Source organism: Acanthochromis polyacanthus, chromosome 3, assembly GCF_021347895.1.
Source record: "Acanthochromis polyacanthus isolate Apoly-LR-REF ecotype Palm Island chromosome 3, KAUST_Apoly_ChrSc, whole genome shotgun sequence".
Classification (NCBI taxonomy): Eukaryota; Metazoa; Chordata; class Actinopteri; family Pomacentridae; genus Acanthochromis; species Acanthochromis polyacanthus.
In genome coordinates this window covers 35,995,920-36,020,189 of record NC_067115.1, presented here as the reverse complement: position 1 = coordinate 36,020,189, position 24,270 = coordinate 35,995,920, and the positions used below count along the sequence as shown (strand labels likewise).

Sequence of the window (24,270 nt, the reverse complement as noted above, 5' to 3'; positions counted from 1 at the left end):
AACATCCAGAAAACGATAATCATGTCATCACATTACTTTCAATTTCTTATTTAGATCCAACAGTCTTCCCCCTAATCATAGAGATTTGGAATAATTTCGAAATTCCAAAAAATGCTTCTCAGAGTAAACAAGAAAATCCCACAGAAGGCATTTCTTATTCACCTTAAAATATCCCTACATACACAGTATGCCCCATTCACAAAACAAGGGACAGATTTAAGAAGTTGCCAAGGCATTGACTTACAATATATCAATAGTTACACAGACAAATAAAATCTGTCCTTTCTCAGATTAATTGTGTTTCATTTTATCATAAATGCTTTTTGTTTGATTCAGGGTTTTATACTAACTTGCAGCAATATATATTTCAGTGTATTTTAGTCTATTAACAAAAGATCATTCTTGTGTCTTCATCAGGAGAAAATGAACAGCCAGTGGAGATAAACTGACGATGGCCTCGGGGTCCTGACCCTCCAGTGGTCACTTTGACTGAGACATACTCGCAGGATGTCAACAGATTAAGCTCCTTAGCAAATCTATTTAAAGACCTAAAAGACCTAGAAGTCAGCGCACAGACGTGTCCTATTTAACTCTTCCTATAGAGAAGAGTTGCCAGCTGTTACAAGTCTTACAATAATAATTAAAGAAGCACTCCGACAGAAATATTAATACGCCCTAGGTGCAATATTATGTGTGAATGAACTGGAAATGTTAGTAAACATTAGCTACAAGCCAGGAATTTAACAGGGATAAAAGTGAAGCACAAAGCAGAGAAATCTGTAAAATCTAAGGAATTGAAGAGAACAAATCCCTTTTTAACAACAAGAAAGAATGCCCCTGGAGATCCAACATAAATCAAGACATGGCGAGCCTGAAAGCGAACTGACAGGAAGAGTGACCCCCTCCAAAAAAGGCAGAATTTAGAATAGTTTAATTCCTTCATTTCTGAATCGGAGCCAAGCTATTTTAATGGTGCATTTTTGTGGTAAAAACGTGGGGAGTGCAGGGTGTGGTGAGAAAAAAAAACAGAAAGACTTGGGAATCAAAAGAGTCCGTCTATAAGGAATTGCGCTTTGAATGAACACAAGAGTCTACGGCATATTCATGTTAGACAGCAGCTAAACAAGTGAACAGTTCCACAGTGTATAAATCAGTGTTGGAACACAACAGGAGGAGAACTACAATTGCAACACCTTCAGTTTAGTATTTTACCTTTCTCTGGTGAACTTTTGGAGCACATAAGCATCTGAATTTATGGAATTGAGTAAGAGAAAACAAGTTCTTATCATTGTTTTGCTTAAAACTCCTGGCATCTTGGCAGAACTGTCTGAGGTAGTCACACAAAATTACATCCTGAAAATGTCAGCATAAATCAACTTTCAACAACGACGGTACCACCTTTCAGAACAAGATCTAATGTCAAAATGATTAGTGAAAGTGATGTTAAACTTTAAATCATGTCAGGATGTTGTTTATGCATTTTCCAGAGGATTCAGTGAAAACTCTGGCTTCTGAGCTTTAATGGACACATCAGGACAAAAGCTGTTAATATGCCAGTCGCATTCCAAAAATAAACAAGAAGAACATTCATACATCTTTGATTATTTAGGACACGTCTTGCTAGATCTAATTAGCATAAGTTAGCTGTTTAATGCTCAAGATGCTATCATTTCAGCACACTGCTGTGGTTAAACAGCTTTAGAAAGTCGCAATTCGCATTTTGAATTTAGTGAAGTGGATGACTCTAACCACTAAACAGTTGAGGCCTTACACTCAAGCCAGTCATAACTATGTAAAATATTCACACAGACTCTGCCTTAAATCAAAATAATTGATAGAAACGCTTAAAACGCAGGTGTAAAAACAGAGTAACAGATGTTTTTCATATAATAAAGAACCGGCATCTCCCTTCAAATGAGTCCTCATGCAAAGTAGTGGCTTACACTTGGTTTTTTCACACAAATACAAAACTGCTTGTTGTTAGATGCAGGTCATTTTACAAGGAATGTGTCATCAGTGCCACGTAACTGTTCGAACACCGCATTACTGCTACGAGTTGAACAACAGCCACTTCCAACAGAGTCTTCGTTATCAGCCTTGTTTGTTCAACCTTGCCACTCATTAGCAGACCCCCCTCTGGCTGTATGAATGGATAGGGGAGGACAACACACTGACCCTGCGTGCCCACTCACTGCCCATACTGCAAACAACAGAGGACCGTGTGTTCTGCAGATTGCATCACAGCGCCGCTAACGAGCAAAGCCATTGGCCTGAGAGCACTAATGCAATTATGTAAGACAAGCCCCGCTACTGTGAGTCTGGGCTATGGGAGAAGAAGAATGAATTGGATGTGACAATTTGTGGGTTTGTTATCTTATCAGCCCCTATAAGGAACTCAAGACGCATTCGGTGGACTCTGCTGTGATGTTCACTGAGGGGAATGGAGAGATGGAAGAGGAAGCAGAAAAAGAATGACAAGAATTGCATGGAAAGAAAAAAAATGAGAAACAGAAATGAACAGAAAAAGACTTCCATTGCATCGAGGAGAATACAAAACAAAAGATCCACAGTTGAAAATGGGGAGCAGCCGATATTAGCATGTTGTATTATGTAAGCTGCCTTTCGAAAGCCATCCGAGGATGCACAGCAGCACCAGTAAACAATACCTTTAGAGCCGTTCTGTGTGTGCTTCTTGAAGATTAAAGCACTGTATATAGACGTAAAGCCAGCGATTACAATGCCATAGAACTCCAGGCTTCAAACCAAGGGAAACACAGCGAGCTAATATAGACATACTTGCAAGGAGATAATGGGGCAAGCAAATGGAAGGAAATTGTTGGCGCTGAATGCCAAAGCAATTTTCAAAGATAAAGGCTGACGAGACATTTTGATGTAGCGTTACAGCCAGGCTCCCATTATGGTTGCAGCTTTTTTGAATGGTTGAGTAAGGGGGGGGGACAATTGTTGGTCAGCTAGGAATCTCAAACACTTAAGAAAATGTGACGCTTAAATTGCAACGCTGCCAGCTGAAGACAAACCCTCACTACATTTTGTTCTCACAAGATAGCAATCACTGACTCTATAAAAGCAACACAACAAGGCTACAGAGATAATAATGAGCATTTTGAGCACTTAACTCTGAACTAGCAGGAATACAAGGCCAGTAAATGTCACCCAATCCAGATACAAGAGCGAATCTCAGATCACAGCATTGGTAAGTCCTATTCATTACAGATGCAGAGGGTGTACATAACACCAAACACATCGCCACTTTTTGCAAATCACTGCAATACTTTAAAAAGAAAATTTCTCAAAAAGGTATGGAAGGTAGGTGCAGAAGATTTTCTTCTGCACTAAGTGAATCCAATCTTATTCAAGATAATTAGAAATAGAAGCAGCAGAAAGGGAAATTACTCCTGATAATGGTCTCTCTTTGCACTTCCAAAGTGCTAAATTATTCTGATTAAATATAATAATGTTTGTAAGGTGAAAGGCGCCTCTGGGATAATTGCACCTCTACGAATAAAAATAAAAACAGATATTACGACTGTGCAGTGATTAGCATAGAAGCTAGATTGCAATTTATCATTAGTTTAAGAAGAAGAATAAACAAACCAGTTTGAAAATAGTTTTTCATTTTAGGCAAGGAGTACACTAAAGCAGAATGGTTATCAGCTGAGGCTAAGATTACATTCCCCAAACATAGTCTGGATTCCCCAGGTACCAGTGTTAAGTGTCGAGCATGAAGATAAGAGGAACTTGATTAGCAGAGGTGCTATATTTACTGCCATTAGACAGAGAACTTTAACCTCTAAGGTGGTCCAGAACACTGCAAAAATCTATGTGAGGAATGATCATGTACTACCATTTCAACATTTTTCACTTTTCAAAGTTAGCGCGCCATCATAAATATAAACTTCACAATTTGAACATGAAAAACCTCAGAGACATGGGAAGGCATTCTGTTTCTTTTTAGTTTCACAACAAGAAGAAACAAGACAATCATTTTATATGAGACTCAAATGAATAGTTTTTGCTTTGGGGTAGACCTTAGATCATTTCAAAACACTTCCATGCGTAATTGGCTCTATTGTCATCACTTCCCTTAGAGAGCGTTGCTGAAGTAAAGGGAAAATTGCAATTCTACAACTGAAGACTTGTAAGTATAAATCTCAATATTCTTAAATATTTGTATAAGTGTAAAAGCATATTTCACAGTATTTTGCATGTCAGACAGAAAAACAGACACCTGTTTTCTGTCACCATTCCACAGGTTCACATGGGACTGAAACTCAAGAGTCTTGTGTTTGCTGTTGTTAACTTTAGAGCGTCTTTGTGCTTTTGTGTATCAGCTTTTACCAAATACCCACTATCAGTAAGGAATGAGGAAGAGGAGGGTCAAAACAGAGTTACAGCAACATGGGAATTGAAGTGTTTTTTAGCTGCTGAATAGTGAAACAATAGAATTTCTGTACAGCCCTAGTAGAGTCTGATTTGCAAAACACACATCTGGACCTAAATCTCAACATATAATTTAAAATATCAGCATTCAAGTGTAACTCATTTCAGTTTTTCTCCAACTTACTAGGTCTTTCTAGGTACAGGTAATGCAGAACAGTTTTACAAGAGCACAGTGGAGTTATGAAAACAAATTAAGTTTTAGTGGGACTGGATTGAGTCAGTCGTACGTATGAATAATACGCCTATACCATTAAAATATGTGGTGCTCTGTGACATCAGCAGCTAAGAGACACAGCATCTCTCTGTATGTGAAATCCAGGAGTTAGTGAACCAAGCAGCCCGTGCTTCGAGCCGAGGCTGGGAACCACCCCTTACTGTGTACCCAAGGGGTCAAGGTGACATTCCACAACACCTCTGAGACTGGCCTAATGGAGGGATTGGTGCATGGCTTTTGTTGAATGGGAAATAAGAGACCATGAAAAAGGGTGTAACAAGAGATGGAAGTACGCAAAAGGGGAAAGAAGAGGAAAGTGAGATTCTGGGGCAAAATTATGAGAAGAGGTTAAAAACACGGGCAAGTTTCGGGGGGTTGGATTCAAATTTTATCAAGATAGACGCCTGGTTTTCTTTTATGTGGATTTAATTTCACTGTTCTCTTTTTAGTAAATACGTCACAAGTATATACACAAAGCTGGCTGGGTCATATATAAAATTTTTCAACTCTCAAAACTGTACTCGAAGTAATTTCCTGATGCTATTTCCGAGGTGACCGCGGTGGAAACCACTGTTTTTATTTGACACCATTTCCCCTGTCCACTGTCACAAAAGACAAAAATTCTACACATGCCCTATAATTGTGGGCTTTGGCAGAACAGATAAATACAATTCCCTTTTGGTGTTGGGGTTGTAAAGTCTATTCAGATCTCTTTTAATTTGCATTCTCTTTAAAGTATGATGTGCTCATAACAAGTAAATATAGACACATGACAATTGAGAAGACAGCCCTACAATATCTGTCGGTATTCAAGAGTGGCATTATAAAAACACTTTAAAATAAACCACTTAAATATACTGAAACATTATCTGAATACTTTAGGATGAATCAGGAAAGTTAAATGAACCTCTACTGAATCTGTAATCGCAAAAAATTGAATTTAATAAATATGCTCTCCTGTTGTTTCACATTAAAATGTTCATTAGCATCAATTAAATGTAATCCTGTATGTTTTGTGACATTCAAACCTAAAAGTGTGACCCACAAATCAAAGTGTGCAGGTGCGACAGTCCATTAAGCAAAGAAACCGTAACTCTTACCGTCATAAAACCAAAAGACTGGAGGCTTGCGAAGAAGAGTGAGGTATAGGTGAGCTGTGAGTCCAAGTTCCTGTTCCTTCTTCCTTTCTGATTATTTTTCTCTCCGCTCAGGACAGGCCTCTCCTCCGGATCGAGCTTTAGTCCCAGGTCTTGCCCTGTTTAATGCCTGAGAAGCACAGAGACAACAGAATGAGGAGAAAGTTAGAGAGCCAAAGAGAGGGAGTGACGGGGGAAAGAGAGTTCCCTGTTTGGGTGAAGCAGTGATCAGATACGGCTATTTTCAGACTCAGGCATGCTCGTCTATGAGACTGGAAAGTTACCCCCAGTGTAGATGGGTGGGGGCAAAGTGACAGGGCTGACTATCTCTATTTTACCACACATTTGCACGCATGCATTCCACAGCACATGCACACAAAGATGGACTAAATCTAAGCACGCATGCAGTGAGAACGCCAACACAGTCCCACACACAAACACACTATGTAATTCTATTGTACATATTCCCACATGAGGTAGGTACACCTTTGACAAGTTAGGACAGTAGTTAGCCAGAGGCGGTTGTCAGAGAGCCTCCCAGGTCTTAATGTCACACAGTGCCGATGTCGGAAACTGACAGGAGCGTCAAATTGTTCTCACATGAGATTTTCTTTCGCTTTTTGTTGCTGACCATTTGACTTCCTGCCAAGAAAGCTCACTCTGAGATGTGTAAATGAAGCTGCACGCACATGACACGCACGCCTTTTCTCTTTTTATCCACGTCAATAAACCATGTGCTGTCAGTGTCATATCAGTGCGGAAATATAAATACAAATTATGTGGCCACTCACCTGTTTCATTAGTAATCTTTCTTCTGTGTAATCCATATGGGAATGTATATTTGGAAATGACCACACACATACACACACTCAAGCTGAATATACACAGGAGAGAGGTCAGCCAGAAGCACCTCTAGACCCCAGACTCCCTGCTATTCCCAGAATGATGATGTAACTACTGCTATTAGCATCTCATATTTAGAGCCTGGATACCTAAAACCAGCCAGGCAGCTACTGTGCAATAAGCTATTTGGACATTTTCCTCCTCCTCCTTTAAAACCCATATTCAACAACACACAAGAGTGGCACGAAAATCAGATAACTAACAAGTCACTGAGTGGTAGGGTTCAGGAAGAGTTCGGCAGTCCCTCCAAAAGGAAATTCATTAACCTATTGCAGCTCCATCAAGTAAACAGTGACTTGTTTTCCCCCAGCCAAAACAACTGTGATTCAAAGTATGATGTTTCTGATGTTTTATTCAGTGAGCCGTGTCGTGACATCACTCTACCTCCCGGCCTTTTTTTAGCTAGCATGCGAACAACTAAAAACAATCACCACCTCAAATGAGGTCACTGCAAGTCTCAACAACAATGAGTTTAACTAGGGAGGCAACGACTATTTCAGCATAAAGCCACAAAGGGACAACACTAAACTCATTCACGAACCCAGCCAAGTGCCAGCCTGTTGCCAAGCTTTAAATCAAATGTGGACGGACTCAGTTGAGTTGTCCTGGATCAACACTATCTGCGTCTGCTGTCATCGTGCCAATGATGAAGTGGTAATGTAAAAATCCCATCTACACGGGCACAAATGGCTCCAGTGATAAGTAACACTCCCGTAACTATGTCCCCCAAACACCTCAGCTTCAGACCCAAAGCCCTCTGCAGTGATCAGTGTGTCAGCAGACATTATTAAACAGCAGCTGGGCACCAGAAACTTCTGGTCACGTGCCAAGGATCACTGAGGTATGGTGAAAAGCTGACAACTGACAGGTGCTAATGATGTAACCTTGGGCCCAAAATCAGGGTAGTATCAGGGGACCAATAAAGTCCCATCCTAAAGCGCTCTACTGTCCTAAGTCCTATTACAGACATCAACTAAAGTAACCTACATGGCATGTTAAAAAAAATATAATGCAAGATCTACGTCAGTGTCTAAACAAAAATGTCTGACAAGTGTGATTTTACATCCACCATGCGTTTAAACTTCATTCTGTCATGAATAAGCATGTCCTATCAAGTTCTGCATGCAAAGGAATGATTTAGAAAAACAATTAAAACCAACATAACACAGCAGCAGCTTGGGAGTGATCTCGTTAAAGCACCCGAGCAAACTATTTTTATAGCGGCTGACACAAACTCACACTCAAACGCACCGACACTTTGACCTATGAGCCACTCTGGACTACAGTAGCCGCGTCGACATGGTCTCACTCGTACGGTTTCAACACCTAATTCATTATCAGCTCCTGCAAGGCCCTGCCATTCCCAGTTAAGTAAGTGGCAGGATATAAAAAGCAGAAGAGCTATGCATGTCGTAAGTGTCACTTCATGGAAAACACTTAAACCTGGGAAAACATCAAAAAAAGTATATTCACAAATAAGGTTTATTTTCCAACTGAGATGGCGCCAGCGTTTTGTCACTCTTCCAGAATGTTCATTACAGCGGAATATGAGACAGGAACTCCAATATGTTATGTGTTGACAGTGTTTTTAGATGTAAATTAAGACTACAGACAGAAATACTACCTTTTTGATTGGTGTAATCGGTTCCTACAGGGAACAGCAGACAGCTGTACTTTCAGATGTGCCCATTTGGACGTGTGATTAACTGGATACTACTGCAGCAAAGATCTGTTGCTGTTTGTGTGTCTTTTTGTGTACAATGAACAGAAATTGCTACAACTGTGTTAAATGCTGCATCTATCATAATGTGCAGGCACACGGCGGCAAACATTTGACTAAAACCATCATCTGAAGTGTGACAGAGTGCAATTCTGTTCTGGCTTTGTACATTTTTAAAAAATGTCCCCCTTTCCTGGTGCTGTGATAAACTTGTGTTTGTTCTTACAAGCACTGACAAGGATGAAATAAAATTCACAGGACTAAAACAGCATTTGTATGCCATGAACGAAATGAAAAAGAGTCCTGTTTGGATCTGGCTACTCAAAATAAAGATGTACTGGCCAAAGAATTTATAATTTCTCAAACTGCTAAATGTCCTGTATGCAGCAGACATGTTGGAAACACTCACTGCACACACATAAGTGTTTTCAGTAAATCTAACTCCTCTCAGCAGGTCTTAGGGAATTTCTTCTGAGACCTTAAAATGCAAATTGTGGAAATAACATGTGCATTTAAACAAAACAATACACTTCATCCAGTTTTTCTGTATCTGCCAATAAAGTTTTAACATGTGATTACTATACATGGGATGCACAGGCACTGGTATGCTACCTTGAAGCCATACTGGGTGGAATAAGAAGTGCTTCCCCTTAGTAAACCTTGTATGATCACAATTTTTCAGACCTTCAGTTTGTGAAAATAGGCTTTTCTGTGAGATTGTTTGATGCTGTTAGCCACATTTATTCCTGAATGAACAAATCTGGCCCCTAATCAAGAATAATCAAACCCCAGAGTGGTCAAGAATATATTAAAGCAGTTTATAGAAAAAGTTACCACCTCCAAATGGCATGGTAGGTGCTAAAGGTCGCTGAGAAAGCTCAGGCAGTGAGCGTTTCCTGCAGGCAGTGTCTTTTATCAGCGAGACTAGGAATTAGGCAGCTTTTCACACACCACTTGAGCCATGACATCAGCCTCTGAAGAAGGGCAGAGAGAGAACAGACGAGATAAAGGAGGAAACACAGCAGAGGGACAATGAGCCAAGAGAGGGTACCGAAACAAAGAAATAAACCGAGAAAGGTTAAATTAAAAAGGGATGCTTGTGTGCGTGCGTAGGAGTGAGAGCATAACAGAGCAGAAGATACTGACAGTCCTGCTGTTACAGTCTGTACTTTTAGAAGAAAATATATCACATTCTCCTATTCCCCGATGACCTGCCTTGATCCCCCTTTCCTCCTCTCACCCTCCACCTCTATCGCTCAGACATACATGAACGGTAACTCTAAACTGGCAGGTGCAACCGAGTTGACGCTACAGAGCCATACTTTCCACCTCATTGACCATCAATCAAGTCAAAAAGCTACGATCGCTCATTAGGTGTGTATATTTAAGCCGGTATGAGAGGCTGTTTATTGGCGCTGGGAGACAGATAGCAGACAACTGTTGCTCATCATATTGCCTCCCACTGCGTCGCTTCCTCTCTTCCAGACATATGTGTGCGGTCACGAAAACACACAAGAAGTGCATCAAAAATACTGTGCAAGAAGGCCTCCAGCACACGCACACACCAACACACACTCACAGGACAGGTAGGCCTCGCTGGGAGTGGCATGAGGTTCCCGGAGTGATAGTGTTACACCATGTGCATCGTTCAGCCAGCATTCAAATGAGTCTTACAGATACCATCCGTCGCTGTTGGTAATTTTTTTCCTCATTACATCATCCTTTCATAGCAGCTATCAGAGCAACATGTCAGAAAATGTATGGGTTGTCTGTAACTTGTGTTTTAATAACCAGCTGGAGGAAAGACAGGCGATAAAACAACATACTAGTCTTAAAAAGTCTCCTTCAGAGCACCTATATGATGTTTTAAACCTTTAATTGCACGCAAGAGGAAACACTTCAGTAGCGGAGAAAAATTCCACCTCAATAAAGACTTTACTGCGTCTCTCTCTGAGGAATCTGCAACACATGAGTTGTAGCTGAAATATTGTGAGGATAATGTTTGGTACCATAAAATACAGTAGCTCACAAGGGTACACTCAAGGAATCCTGGTTTTTCTAACAGCACAAGTTGTATAAAATGTAATAAAAGTAGCTCAAAGCTGCCATGTGCTTATTTTTTATTAATATGATTACACATGCTGCAATATACTGTACTGCAACACTGTACTGCAAGCTAACAATAGAGATTATCTTAATCTGTTAGGATGTAGGTTAAACGTGGATGTTTCTACAATCAAGCTGGCTGTTTTGTCACGTCATATATTTCTCTCTCTTTACTTCTAATGTGAAGCGATATTCTTTCCGCAGCTTAAAAGCTTGTGGTCTCAGCATTTAACATCTTCCCGGGCCGCTGTTGTGCCACAAAGTGATTACAGCCTGTTGGAGCAGTTACCATTGTATCACTGCTGTTTTAACCTGCTTTGTGGCCTGGATTAAAATCAATGCAATTGTTGTTACCTGCTCAAATAGCTCAAAAGAATCTACTGAACTCCTGAAATGCAGTTTTAAATTTGCCAAATTTTGAGTGCAGCCTCGACATTGCAACTGAAGCGACTGATTTTATTCCTGAGGTTACATTTTAGAGATAATGGCTCATAAGATAATTGCAAGAGAGGTAATTTTCCTGTTTTTATACATAAAGGGAATACAGAAATCCTGTTAATTACAGTCCAAAAGTGACACTGCACACACCAAAGCCTAAACATTGAGAAAAAATACTATAATATTGCCTATAATGCATCTTAAAGCTAAGACCTGATTACACTACAAACTGTGAAAAAGCTTCACATAAGATGCACTGTTACTATGAGCACAGAAAGAAAATTGTGTGTTTTTGAATAATATGACTGCTTGATTCACATATAAGCAGCTACATACGTGAAATACCTTTAAATAACTGCACAAAACAGCGTGAAGCACAATCAGTTTTTATACATCTACATCTGCTTGTATGTGGATCAAACAGTCATAATGTGCAAATACATATAACCGCATCTGTGGTGACAGCAATAGTTTGAACATTTCTTGTAACTGAATATTTGTGACAGACGAAATGTGTATTATACCAGATATGCAATGAATAATCAATCAGTTTGTCAACTAGTCAATTTCTCACTAACTTTTTGATCACTGATTAACATATCTGAGTAGTTTGTTGAGAAAAAAAAGTCAAAATTATCTGACTGTAGCTTTTAAAATCTGAAGATTCTATACTTTCTTTAATTCTCAACAACAGTAAATTGAATTTCTTTGGGTTGTGGAAAAAATGAGACATGTGAGGATGAGTTTTGACAAAATGACATTTTTCGCCATTTTCTGAGATTTTACAAATGAAAGGACTAATGGATTGATCTAGAAAATAATCAACACATTAATCAGCAATGAAATCAACTCATTTTGATGCATTATAAATATTTCAATCACAACGTAGGTGCTCGAGTCACTTTTTGGCAAGTGGAAAATGACATTAAATGAGTTGAACTGGTCCTTTAAAACTATTTTAACTGTTAGAAAAATACTGTATTGGTTCATGTAAAACTCAGGGGAGGAAAAATTATGCAGAGACGTGAAGATAATTGCTTATATGGACTAAAAATCAATATTTGGTAGACGATCACTTTTTAGCACGCACTTCAATGGACACAGAGGCGACTTAACCGCATCCCGGACGAGAAGATTCATTTTCTCGGGTTAATGTTGCTTCTAACGCACCGAAAACACTAAATAACCCGTTTATGTGTCTAAATTGTCTGTTTATGTGTTCAAATAGCCTGTTTATGTATTCAAATAGCCTGTTTACCTGCTCAGACACCAGGACGTCCAGCCGCTGGTCGGAGCCGCTGCAGCTGCTAACAGCGGCTCGGAGGGAGAAATATTAGCGAAAAACATTGCCAGTGCTGCGTTTACGTACCTTAAAACCACCGACTCCGAAACTCAACGTCATGTAACCGGCCTCTGCCAGGTGAAAAAAAAAAAAAGTCCGAAACACGGCGAAGCTCCGGCGGCTCGGTTAGCCAGCGGAGCCTCCGTGTGATGAAACTGTACACCTGTTTTTGGCCGGGCTCAAGCTACGGCAACTCCCTCCCACGGGGGTCACCGGGCCTCGGATAGCAATGCGGTGAAGCTGCCCCCTGTTTTTCTTTTTTCTTCCCTCCGCACGACAACACAGTTAGTCAGTCACCACATGTCTTTCCTCGCCGGTGCCGGATCTTCCAGCCCAGAGATGGACTGACTTCGCCTCCGTTTCCGTTGGTGTTGTCGGTGAATGATGCCGCGGCTCCAAAATGGCCTCTGTTGTGTTCATTCAGCGACAGTCCGACCGCGAGCTTCTCATTGGATCTCCGTGTAGCCATGGCAACGCCCGCGGTTCAATCAGTGCTGGTAGAGGACGCAGACTGCAGAGACACCCTGACCTCACAAGAGCTGCTGCAGGGTGAGTGTTAAGGGTGAAAACATGGGAATAATATAATCATTTAGATAGACAGATACCTTATTCATCTCCATGGGGGAATTCAAAGTGTCCAGTAGCTCACACATGTTACATACAACATACATAGATAAGAGGTACAGTGTGCAAAAGAGCATAGGATGTGCAAATTGTGATGTTAGAAAAAACAGCAATAAGATGCCTGGAAACGCTGGCATTAAATGTGAAAAAAAAAATCTTAGTATTTACTACAAGACTGTTAATGTGATTGTATTACTGTAAAAATCTGTGCAGTACCTCTGTCATGTGCAATTATGTTATTTCTATAATTAGTATTATGTTTATTTTGGTTATCTTTTTTATTTTGTGCTACATTTCCTAAATGTTAGCACTATCTTTGCTGCAGGAACATTACAAATGCCCCCACTGTGGGATTAATAAAAGCTTATCTTATCTCTCTATCTCTCTTATAAGATAGAGTATTTATTTGAGTACAGAAAATAAATAAAATAGAATATTATAAAGTACAAGTCAGACAATGATTCAGAGTTAGAGCTCTTGAAGAATTTGCATATACACATAAAGAAATATAGCCTTTTTTATTAGTTTTATGAAATCCTGCAGGGAAAAGCAGACAGCTGTATTTTCCACCATCACTCAAAGGGAATCCAATGGTAACTTCGGATTTTGGGTTCTCTGGTCTTTGTTTAAAATTCGTAAGGTCTTTACGTTGCTTTGTGAAGTGCTGAGGTGATATGTTGTAAATTGCCGCTATATAAATGAAACTTAATTGAACTGAATTACTTTCAGATGTCCCTATTTGTATGTGTGATTGACTCTATACTAGTGCAGCAAAAAATCTGAGTTGCTTCGTGTGTGTGTGTTTTTCCTTTACAATGAAGAGAAATTGGGACAACAATGTTAAATGCTGCTTCTGCAAGGCCCTGCCATTCCCAGTTAAGTAAGTGGAAGGATATAGAAAGCAGAAGAGTCCTGTATATAGTAAGCGTCACTTACTGGAAAACACTTAAACCTGGGAAAACATCAAAAATATATATCCTTAAATACAGTTTGCTCTTCAACATAGACGGCGCCAACGCTTTGTCGCTCTTCCAGAATGCTCATTACAGCTGAATATGTGACAGGAACTCCAATATGTTATGTGTTGACAGTGTTTTTAGATGTAAATTAAGATTACAGACAGAAATATTACCTTTTTGAATGGTGTAATCAATTTCTACAGGGAATAGCAGACAGCTGTACTTTCAGATGTGCCCATTTGGACGTGTGATTAACTGGATACTACTGCAGCAAAGATGTGTCGCTGGTTGTGTGTCTTTTTGTTTACAATAAACAGAAATCATGACAACTGTGTTAAATGCTGCATCTATCATAATGTACAAGCAAACATTTGACTAAAATCATAATCTGAAGTGTGAGTGCATTTGCGAATTCTATTCTGGCTTTGTACTTAGAATACTTCCTTTATGAGGCAATTTTGAAAAAAAAAACATTTTCTGGAGCTGTGATAAACTTGTGTTTGTTTTTACAGACACTGACAAGGGTAAAATAAAACTCACAGGACTAAAAGACGAAAATAGTATTGGCTTGCAAGGATTAAATAAGACATGACACTAAAGATGTACTGGCCAAAGAGCTTTTTCTAAATGATTTGTATGCAGCAGTCATGTTTAAAACACTCTCTGCATACATGTTAGTGTTTTCAGTAAAGCAAAGCAACCTTAGAGCATTTTTTCTGAAACCATACAGCACAAATCATGAAAGTAACTTCCCCTTCAAACAAAGTTATGTACTTCATTCAGTTTTTCTGTAACTACTAATAGTAACCATGAAATACATAGGCACCAGTATGCTACTGTGATAATGGGTAGAATAAGAGGTGATTGTTACTCTGCTAAGGAGTGTGGTGGAGTTATGTGACAATCAGCGCACGTTTGTCTGTCTGTCTGTTATTCGGTCTGTGGGCAACATTGCTCAGACATGGACTAACAGATTTGGATGAAATTTCCAGGGAAGGTCAGAAATGGCACAAGGATCAAATAATTAGATTCTGGCAGTGATGCAGCTTAGAGTCTGGATCCACGGATTTTTAAAAGATTTCTGTATCATTGCGAGATGACAGTGGTACAGCGTCACTGTAACTATGACAACAAGTGAACACTACGTCAGCTGCCTGCTGATGACCACATGATTGCGATCCTACTACAAATCCATCACTGCGGACTTATTGGGACTTATCCGTCGGAAATGATACAAAAACAATTGATTAAATTATGGAGGGGTTTCTGAGTCCCGTCACTTCCCACTGCCCGCTACATATTTAGGTCACGAGATTTGGCATCTGTACATATCGTACACATGCATAACACACACCTGTGCTCAGTGCAAGGTCATTTTGTTTGTGCTATGTTAAATGACCACATTCTATAGTGTCGTAGTTTCTGCCACAAATGTTTTTTCAAGATTTCAGCTGTCGGAAATCATACGACTGAGCAGCCTTGGTGGAATACTGCTCTCTCTGTGTGCTTTTCTTCTTAGTTATTGCAGTAAGAAGCCTGATTTGTATTCAGTTTTTTATTCTTTCAGTTTGTGAAATAGGCTTTTCCTCTTCTGTGCCACTATTTGATGTTATTAGCGAATAATACAGGCAGGCAGGCTTAGGCCCTCAGCCTAAAGTTAGGCAGTGATTCAGAGTCTTGCTAGAAATAAGTTAGAGCTCTTGAAGAATTCGCATCTGTGTCTGTTTCCCTGGTAGCATATCATGTTGTCATCAACCTATTCCGAGGGGAATGTTTAGCTATTAATAAATGACAATTAGGTTACAGCTGGACCTTCCTGTAGAGGGGAGCGTTTTGAGCACCAGGGTAGACATTCTAGTAAAGAACTGGAAGCAAGCAATGGAAGAAGTATTCAGGTGCTTTACTTGAAGTATCAAGTCCTGCACAAAAGATCAAACTTTTCGCAGCAAAGTGTAGTTAAAGTGTTCATCACCTCTGTTGCTCAAACATATGTGAGCAGTAACTCTAAACTGGCAGGTGCTCATGCTAACAGAGCCACGCTTTCCTCCTCACTGACCATCAATCAAGTCAAAAGGCTACGATCACTCATTAAGTGTGTATATTTGAGCCTGTCTGAGAGGCTGTTTATTGGTGCAGCCAGACAGATAGCAGCCAACTGTTGCTCATCATATTGCCTCCCACTGTGTCACTTCCTCTCTTGTATGCAGTCACAGAGATACACAGAAGAAGGGAGTGTTTTGAGCACTTGGGAGGAAATTCCTGTAAAGAATTAGAAAAGCAGCTTCAAGCAAGTGCTGGCAGAAGTATTCAGATGCTTTCCTGAAATCAAAATACCAAGAACTGCATGAAAAATCCTATTTCAATAAAAGTTTTTGCAGCAAAATGTAGGTAAAGTGTCAAAGTAAAGGTGTCTCTGGCTGATTTAGCTGTTATATCTGACATAATTATGGTATTAATACTGAATTATTTCTATCTAAGTAGCATTTTACTGTTGCAGCTGTGGGAAAACTTTGTTTTATTTACAGATGCATCACATAATTCTGAGAGGTTACCACATGACTATTGGATTGGATCATTGGAATATTTATTCAAATGAAACTATGTGAGAAGTTTAGAGGGAAATCATTTAACTTACAGACATCCTAAACGTAAACGACACTGATTTTCATACAAGGAAAGGTTGGAGAGCTTTAGAATAATATTTAACTTTGTGCTGTACTTTAAAAGCTTACTCTATTATCAGTTAATGTCAATTCTACATATTAAAACTAACTTAAGCTGCCAATTAAACTCAGTGAAGTAGAAAGTAGCTGCAGTATTTTCTTCTGAAATGTGGTGGAGTGAAAATATAAAGTAGCATAACATACTACTCAAGTGAAGTCCAAGTATCTCAAAACTGTAAATCGTACAACACTTGAGTAAAAGTACTTGGTTACTTCACACCAACAATAAATTTGCTCAAATGTCATCAATCTACACAGTTTCATTATCCACAGTAAAGAAAAGTGTGATCTAACAGAATAAATATTAACTGGAGACATTGAGTTGCTTTAAAATGTGAATTGCTTTGTTATTCGTCCCCTGGTGTGATTTTTAGAGATTACAGATTCTTGCAGTGGACAGTGTGGTAAGGCTAAACAGCTTGTTTCTATCAACCATTAATCACCGTGGTGCATCTACACAGCAAGGTGTTTCAGTGTTAACACCAGAGGTGTCATCTTTTCACTCGCTGACATGATTTGGTGACAGCAAAATCCTGTAATGATCTGGAGGTGTTCAACCGTGATAGGTGTTAAATCAGCGCTGACACGGTGTTAGTTTTTACACACTATTTTTCAAATTAAAACTGACATTATTTTGCTCTGAGGGCTGCTGCCCTTGCTGGGCAAATGCCAGAAGCTGAATTATGAGTTTGTCTCTTGGAGTATCTCCCTGTAATAAAACTGTATTTGTTTTAACTCCATCTTCATTAAGCAAAGCAGCTGAACCGTGTCTTGATTTTTGATTGCTTGACTGGGGAATTCTCCTCCTGTGTGTCTCTCTCACACAGCAGCCTATTAAATTATTCACAGACTGGATCCAGTCCTTTTTAGTCAGTGTAAAGTATCCTGTGACCATCATAACATGACCTTTACTCGTCTGTCTGTCTGTCTGTCTGTCTGTCTGTCTGTCTGTCTGTCTGTCTGTCTGTCTGTCTGTCTGTCTGTCTGTCTGCAGTGTGTAATATCCTCTGAAGTGAAAGCAATCGGAGCCTATTTCTCATAAATACTTAAAACCTTTAGAGGGCTGTTGGAGATGGTCTAGTGAGTTGATAAGGAATCACACGCAAAGCTTGAACAAGTGCTTCTTCACGAACTTACTCATGTTTTATCTGGCAAATGCAATCACTGAAGCAGTGATTTATGAGTAACCAATGAAGCCAGTAAATAAAAATTGATGCAGTGCTTTTAATCTGTAGATTACCCAGTTTTATGTTTCGATCAAAAGTACATCTTGGCTCAGAATGATGCTTCACATAAAAATTCCAGTCAGTTGAGTCAGTACAGTGTATATTATTGACTGCGTTTTGCTGTTTAATGCTGCAAGACGCTTTTTAATGGAGATAATTACCATGCCATCTTACATATGAATAATAAGATAGATTAACAACAACGACAAAAATAAATAAACAATTTAATAATCTAAATTTATGCTTGTAATACTTGTAACACCAATTTGCACCTTATTGCAAACAGTATTTGCACATTTCTGCAAATATCAGCATTTTTAGGCACCTCAATGCTATTTCTTGCACAGTTTGCACACCAGTTGCATGCTCCTTTGCACACTGATCCTCTTGTATGTGACATGTGTGACCTACTGGATACCTTGAATTTTCCCAAGTATCTATTTAACCTGTATTATTGTCATGCTGTTAACACACAGCATGTAGCCTCCACAAATATAATAAATGCACACTATATTATTGACTGTGTTTTACTGTTTAATGCTGGAAGATGTTAGAGCTTCTCATGGTAATTAACATACCATCTTATATATAAATAATAAGTTAGATTAATAACAACAACGACAACAACAACAAAATGAATAAACTATCTAATCATCTAAATTTAAGCTTATAATACTCTATTTTTATTTTAAATACCACCAACTGGCACCTTTTTGCAAACAATATGTGCACATTTCTGCAAATACCAGCATTTTTAGACACCTTATTGCTATTTCTTGCTCAATTTGCATGCCAGTTACACACGCTTTTGTAAACTGTTTCTCCTGTATGTGACATGTGTGACCTACTGGATACCTTGAATTGTCCCAAATACCTATTTAACCTGTATTATTGCCATGCTGTTAACACACAGCATGTAGCCTCCACAGCTTCTCACTGCAGATAATTAACATGCCATCTTACCTATAAATAATAAGTTAGAATCACAACAAAACCCCTAATAAAGCTCCAGTGTGGTTTTGTTGTTAACCCACATATATAGCGCACTTTCTTCTGTCAACTTCAAAGGTGTACAAATTCAGAGCGTTATTGATAGCTGACCTTTGCGGGGTGTCAGCAGGACCACATCTATGAGTGTGTGTGTGTGTGTGTGTGTGTGTGTGTGTATGCGCATGTTTTTGCAAGCGTGCAAGTATGTGTGCATGCGTTTGCTCTTTTATCACCAGCTCTTATGCGCAGTATAGTCAGTCCTTACTGAATCTTACTGTTGTCAAGAGGGCGCCTTTTTTTAGGTGGCATGTTATCTGCAGACATACTAGCAGCCGTGCATTCTGACAGGGCCGGGCACCGTGATGCAATACATTATGTCTGGTATGCACAGATCCATACGGTGATACAGGTGTAGACGTACTAGAGGCAGAGCTTACGACCTTATACATGCACATTGTGGAAAAAAATAAACCAGGCTGGACTGTGCAGCTACATATGGTCACAGGAATCTTTCCCAAGCCCCCTCTGAGAGTCAAGAATGGGTGTTAAGCATTTATAGTAGACGCGGTCACCATTGTGCATCACTCATTTAGCAGAGTCAAGTGTTGATGTGAGTGCAATCCAAAAGCTGGCCTTGGATACAAGATACTGAAGCTGGCCGTGGTCAAGAAACCATGACACTGCAGTTCACAAGAAACATCTCTATCTACGCTTGACCTACATTACAGTGAAATACTGCCACTAACTTTATTCAGCCACATCAACATATACCACCACAGCTCCTTTTAGAAGAGCCCATAATAAAGCACCGCAGGCTGGCACATGGATCTTGTGAGAAAATAACTCTTTTATCTGAGCAGTGGTGCTCTGTCACATCTTTCCACTGTTGCTCTCCAAAGAGATCCGCATTTGGAACAGCTGATACCGAGGTCCGCTCATCTGGCCAATGTTAAAGTAGCACATTGGCGCTGAACGTGTGGATGGCATACGAGTACACCGGGGCATTGTCTGGCGGTGACATCATGCTACTCCCACTTCCAGACCCGCTTTGATGTCTGAGAGCCGACCAGGTGAAATGCCGAAGTGAATCAGTGAGACGATAAAGCCCACATCGTCTCTCTGTTTGGTCGCAAGCAGAAAGTTCATGCATTTCTGATAGTGGTGGGGCACAATTTAAAAAAATAATCAAATAAATTAGAGGCTTTGTAATGAATTAATTGCGATTAGTCACATTTTTGTCAGATATCAGTATTTGACACAATAAGTGAAATTTCTCAATTCAAATAAATGTTGGTTGATGACTGAATTAATGAATAGACATATACGTGAACTTAAACAGCAAAAATATTTGTTTCATTGATATTTATCTGCATTTTTCATCTGTTTACTACATTTACAGAATACCGCAAACTCAAAGTGTAACAATACGGATTATATTCAACATTTTAAGACTTTTTATACACTCAGGCACTTTCAGTGTCTTGAAAAGTGGTCTATTGTGGGATGGCTACACCATTTGCTGGTACCAGGATCGTCGTAGCTAACGTATGGTGCGTCGCCCTGGACCTCATTTGCAAAAAGTAGTTTCATTTATGCAAATGTGGCACGGGTAAGACTTCTAAATTAGCCGTCGCTGACCTAAAACAAGGACAGATTCTGCAGGTTATTTCTTGCCACAAATGCTTTCAATACTTTTTGCTGAAGAGCTTTTGTAATATAACAGAAAATTTGCGACTGATCCGCCATGTTGGTCCGACACTTCTCCAGTAATTCCTCTGTATCTTCCTTATGGTTGGCAAACAGATTTTAGGTTCATTACCACAACCACCTACTGGACAGGAATGTTTAGCGTTATCAATGTGCCAGAAATGAGGGAACTGAGAAAGGTGCGTTTAAATGCGTTATTTTTTTTTTAACACGTCATTTTTTTCTGTAGTTAATTAATCATAAATAACGCAGTCCCAGTCCTAGTTTCTGAATAGACTTCCTGTTTATTGTTGTAAGTTTGCTTGTGTTTTCATTTCCGTTTACTTTCATTCGTTTCGCCCTCGTTCACTGCAGTCATTCGGATGCATATTTTAATTAAGATGGCTGCTTTCCATGTTTGTTTTAGCTGGCTCAGGATCAGTTTCCACCTCACACTAACGGAATAGAGAAGTCTAAATTCTGCCAACCATCCATTATTCATCCAACATGGTGCAATTTACCTCAACCCCAAAACTCTGGCCTCTGTCCTGCCGCTGTGTCCTATCAATCAACAACAGTGCACACTGCCCAGTGAAAATGTCAAGTGTCACTCATAACTCTTCAGTTTGTATGAATAGCTGGTTCTGCGGCATTGTGACAGATGTTGAGGAAACGCTGACATGACAGAACAGACAGAAATGGTGAATGAGAGACGTTGAGGGATAACAGAGGATGACACTGTCGAGTACAAAGACGAACAGAGAAGATAAGACTGAATTTTAGCTCATTCAAGCTGACATCATCATTTGTCTGCATATCCAAATGCAATTCAGTCCCTATTACAGCAAAAATACTTGAAGTTGCATCGCTTAAACAGAAATAGAATTGAAATTACAAGTTTCCTGCAGATATCATCATGCTTACATATCAAGTTGCATGGTTTGAAATGATTAGAAATGTAATGTTCCAGCAACAGTCTAAAACAGAAAGTCTCACTATTCAACTAATGCATCACCATCAGTCCATTTTAAAGGTAACCACTGCCTACTTGGTTTTTAATATTTATATATAAGAGTAAATTAAAGCTGCAACCAGCTTTGGACGGGTCCTCGCATCCTTGCTGGTCGGCGACCCCAAGCATTTCCACCAGGCAATGCTGCGACTGAGAATGTATTTAGTATGGCATCAAATTTGGGTCAAAAGACAGCCAATCATAGGGAGGTTGTGGTGAGCACAGGTATCCGCCCACAAAGGGTCAAAAGTCTTCTCCCCGCGCGCGTAAATCAGAGCTCCACGGACAATTATGGCACCATACAGGGACGAGTAGCAATGTCTCCACGCGCGTAAGAGGCTCCTCGCACGCGGAGACATTGCCACGTGCACGCAGAGTGTTTTTTGCGCCCGTGGAGACTTTTTTCCGCTCGCGTGGGGTAAGTGTTTCGCGCGAGAGAGAGAGTGTTGTGTGCACGCGACTTTTGACCCAAATTTGACGCCATAGAAAAGAAATAAGTTTCTGAATGAGTCAACTTTGTCAGTGTTGGTCATATTTGTTCACTCAGAACTAAATGCTAAAGGGGCATTTAGTAACCAGATGATCGAGGTTCTATATCAGAAAAGTAGCTGCGTGTTTATTTAAGTTGGAGAACTTATTGACCAAGCTCACATTCCTCTGGGTTTTCCTTATAAATAGAGAGCCGCTGCTATGATTTACCAAATAGCAACACATCTGTAAGAGATGTGAGGAAGAAGAGCCAAAAGAGGAAAGCCGCCATACATGATGACGGACCAAGGAGGAAGAAGAGGAGGAACAGCCCAGACCTGGAGGTGATTCACAAAGAAACAGAAGAGGAGACCAAGGAGGAGACCAAGGAGCAGATCAAGGAGGAGACCTACGAGGAGACTCAGATAACACGCAAAAACACACACAAAAACACACACAAACACACACTTACACCAATACTGGTTTTGCTGTCTTTATCACATAATCAATTTTCTTTTACGTCAGCCTCACCTTAAAATACTCAGTTCAGATAATAATGTAATTCTGATGTAAACGTAAGTTTAATATTAACTTAAACCTGAATTTAAACGCAATTGTTATCTTAAAATATCTTAATTATTAAATATCTATCTGTCCAGCTCTCTCCAGCCATGCTACCTTCCTTCCCCCCAAGAACCCGCTCACCCATCGTGCCTCCCTGCCGAGCTCTCTGGCCCCCTGGAACGCCCCTGCAGAACCACTCTCCGTGGAACCGAAGCCTCCTGCCCGCACTCCGCCACCTCTCCACTCCTCTCCAGCCGTCTGCCCTGCCTCTGGGCCCTGGTCCCCGCCGCTCCTTCCCCATTTTCCCCACACCACCTCAGTTCGTCCTCCAGACTCCCCTCTCCACCACTTCTTTCCCCCCGCCACCTAGCTTCAGTTCTGTTCATTAAAACTACCATTCTGTATCAGCTTCTGCCTCCTCCGTGTGCTCTCTGCCCGGGGTCCCTCCTCTCAGCCCTAACAGTACGATCTGGCCAAAAACATGAACCCGGAGAGCACACAGTGGGGGGCAGAACGCTCCTCGACCCCTCCCAAGATTCTCCAGGCTGTAGCCAGCCAAGGAACACTGCTTGGACAGAACAGTCAGGCACTAAAGGAGCTCACCACCTCCAACCAAGAAATCTGCACCCAATTTAATGCTCTCACCAATCAAATGAATCAGATTTCCTCTGCTCTTGCCCAGATCACCGCCGCACCCCCTCCCGCTATTCCTCCACCACCACCGGAATATACGGTGGAGTTTTGGACCCTGGCGGCAGAGTGCGGATGGAACGACGCCGCCCTGCGGGAGGCGTTCCAGCGGGACCTCAGTGAGAGGCTCAAGGACGAGCTTGCCCCATGGGACGAACCCTCCAACCTTAACACCCTGATCGACATCACCATCCGCCTCAATAATTGGATCTGGGAACGTCGCCGGGAGAAGGGGTTCCAGGTCCTCCAGCCCTCCCAGCCCCACTTCCTAACACCATCATGCTCCTGCCCACAAAGCACCAGCCCCAGACCCAGTATCTTGGCCCGTCCATCCCTTCCTCCCCATCCTGCATCCTCTGTGCTTTCCCCAGCCCTATCTGAGGAGGAACCAATGCAGCTGGGCCGGGCCCACCTCTCCGAAGAGGAAAAGGCCCAACACCGTAGGAGGAATGCCTGCCTCTATTGTGGAGAGGTGGGCCACCACATGGCCAAATGTCCGGCTAAACAGCCAAAAGCCGGGGCTCACCAGTAACCGAGGGAGTTCTCGTGAGCCAAACTACCATCTCCTCCTCCAAGTTGCAACTGCGAGTGGCCACCACCTTGACCTGGGAGGACCAGCAGCTTCCACTCTCGGCTCTGGTGGATTCAGGAGCCGAGGGCAATTTCATCGACGAAGTCCTGGTCCGCCAACTCCGCATCCCCACGGAGCCACTTCCCCACCCGTTCTCTGCTCGTGCCCTGAATGGACGGCTGCTGGCCTGGGTCTGCCTCCGAACCATCCCCATCACCGTCCTCCTGTAAGGTAGCCATAAGGAACAACTTACCTTCTGCATTCTCCCAAATCTCCACACACCCCTTGTTCTTGGCTTCCCCTGGCTCCAGCTCCATAACCCACACATCGACTGGAGCCAGGGAAAGATCCTAACCTGGTCCAGTGGCTGCCATGAGACCTGTCTCTGCTCCGCCCCGACCCCCGGTAATCCGATCCCTGGGCCCAGTCCAAACCCA

At 41.0% G+C, this 24,270-nt stretch overlaps 1 protein-coding gene across 12 annotated transcripts in view; it reads right to left on the bottom strand.

The window, feature by feature from the left end:
- Positions 1 to 24,270, bottom strand: part of sorbs2a (sorbin and SH3 domain containing 2a) — an 83,302-nt gene that overhangs the window by 44,456 nt on the left and 14,576 nt on the right. For 6 of the 12 annotated variants that reach the window (XM_051945211.1, XM_051945217.1, XM_022211597.2 and 3 more), the window contains exons 1-2: positions 12,348 to 12,725; positions 5,776 to 5,941 (exon numbers count right to left, since the gene is read on the bottom strand). The gene's annotated coding sequence lies outside the window, so the exon portion shown is untranslated. Of the gene's footprint in view, positions 1 to 5,775; positions 5,942 to 9,271; positions 9,663 to 12,236; positions 12,259 to 12,347; positions 12,728 to 24,270 lie in introns of those variants that run through there. The other 6 variants (XM_051945216.1, XM_051945220.1, XM_051945221.1 and 3 more) reach the window with 6 other exon arrangements.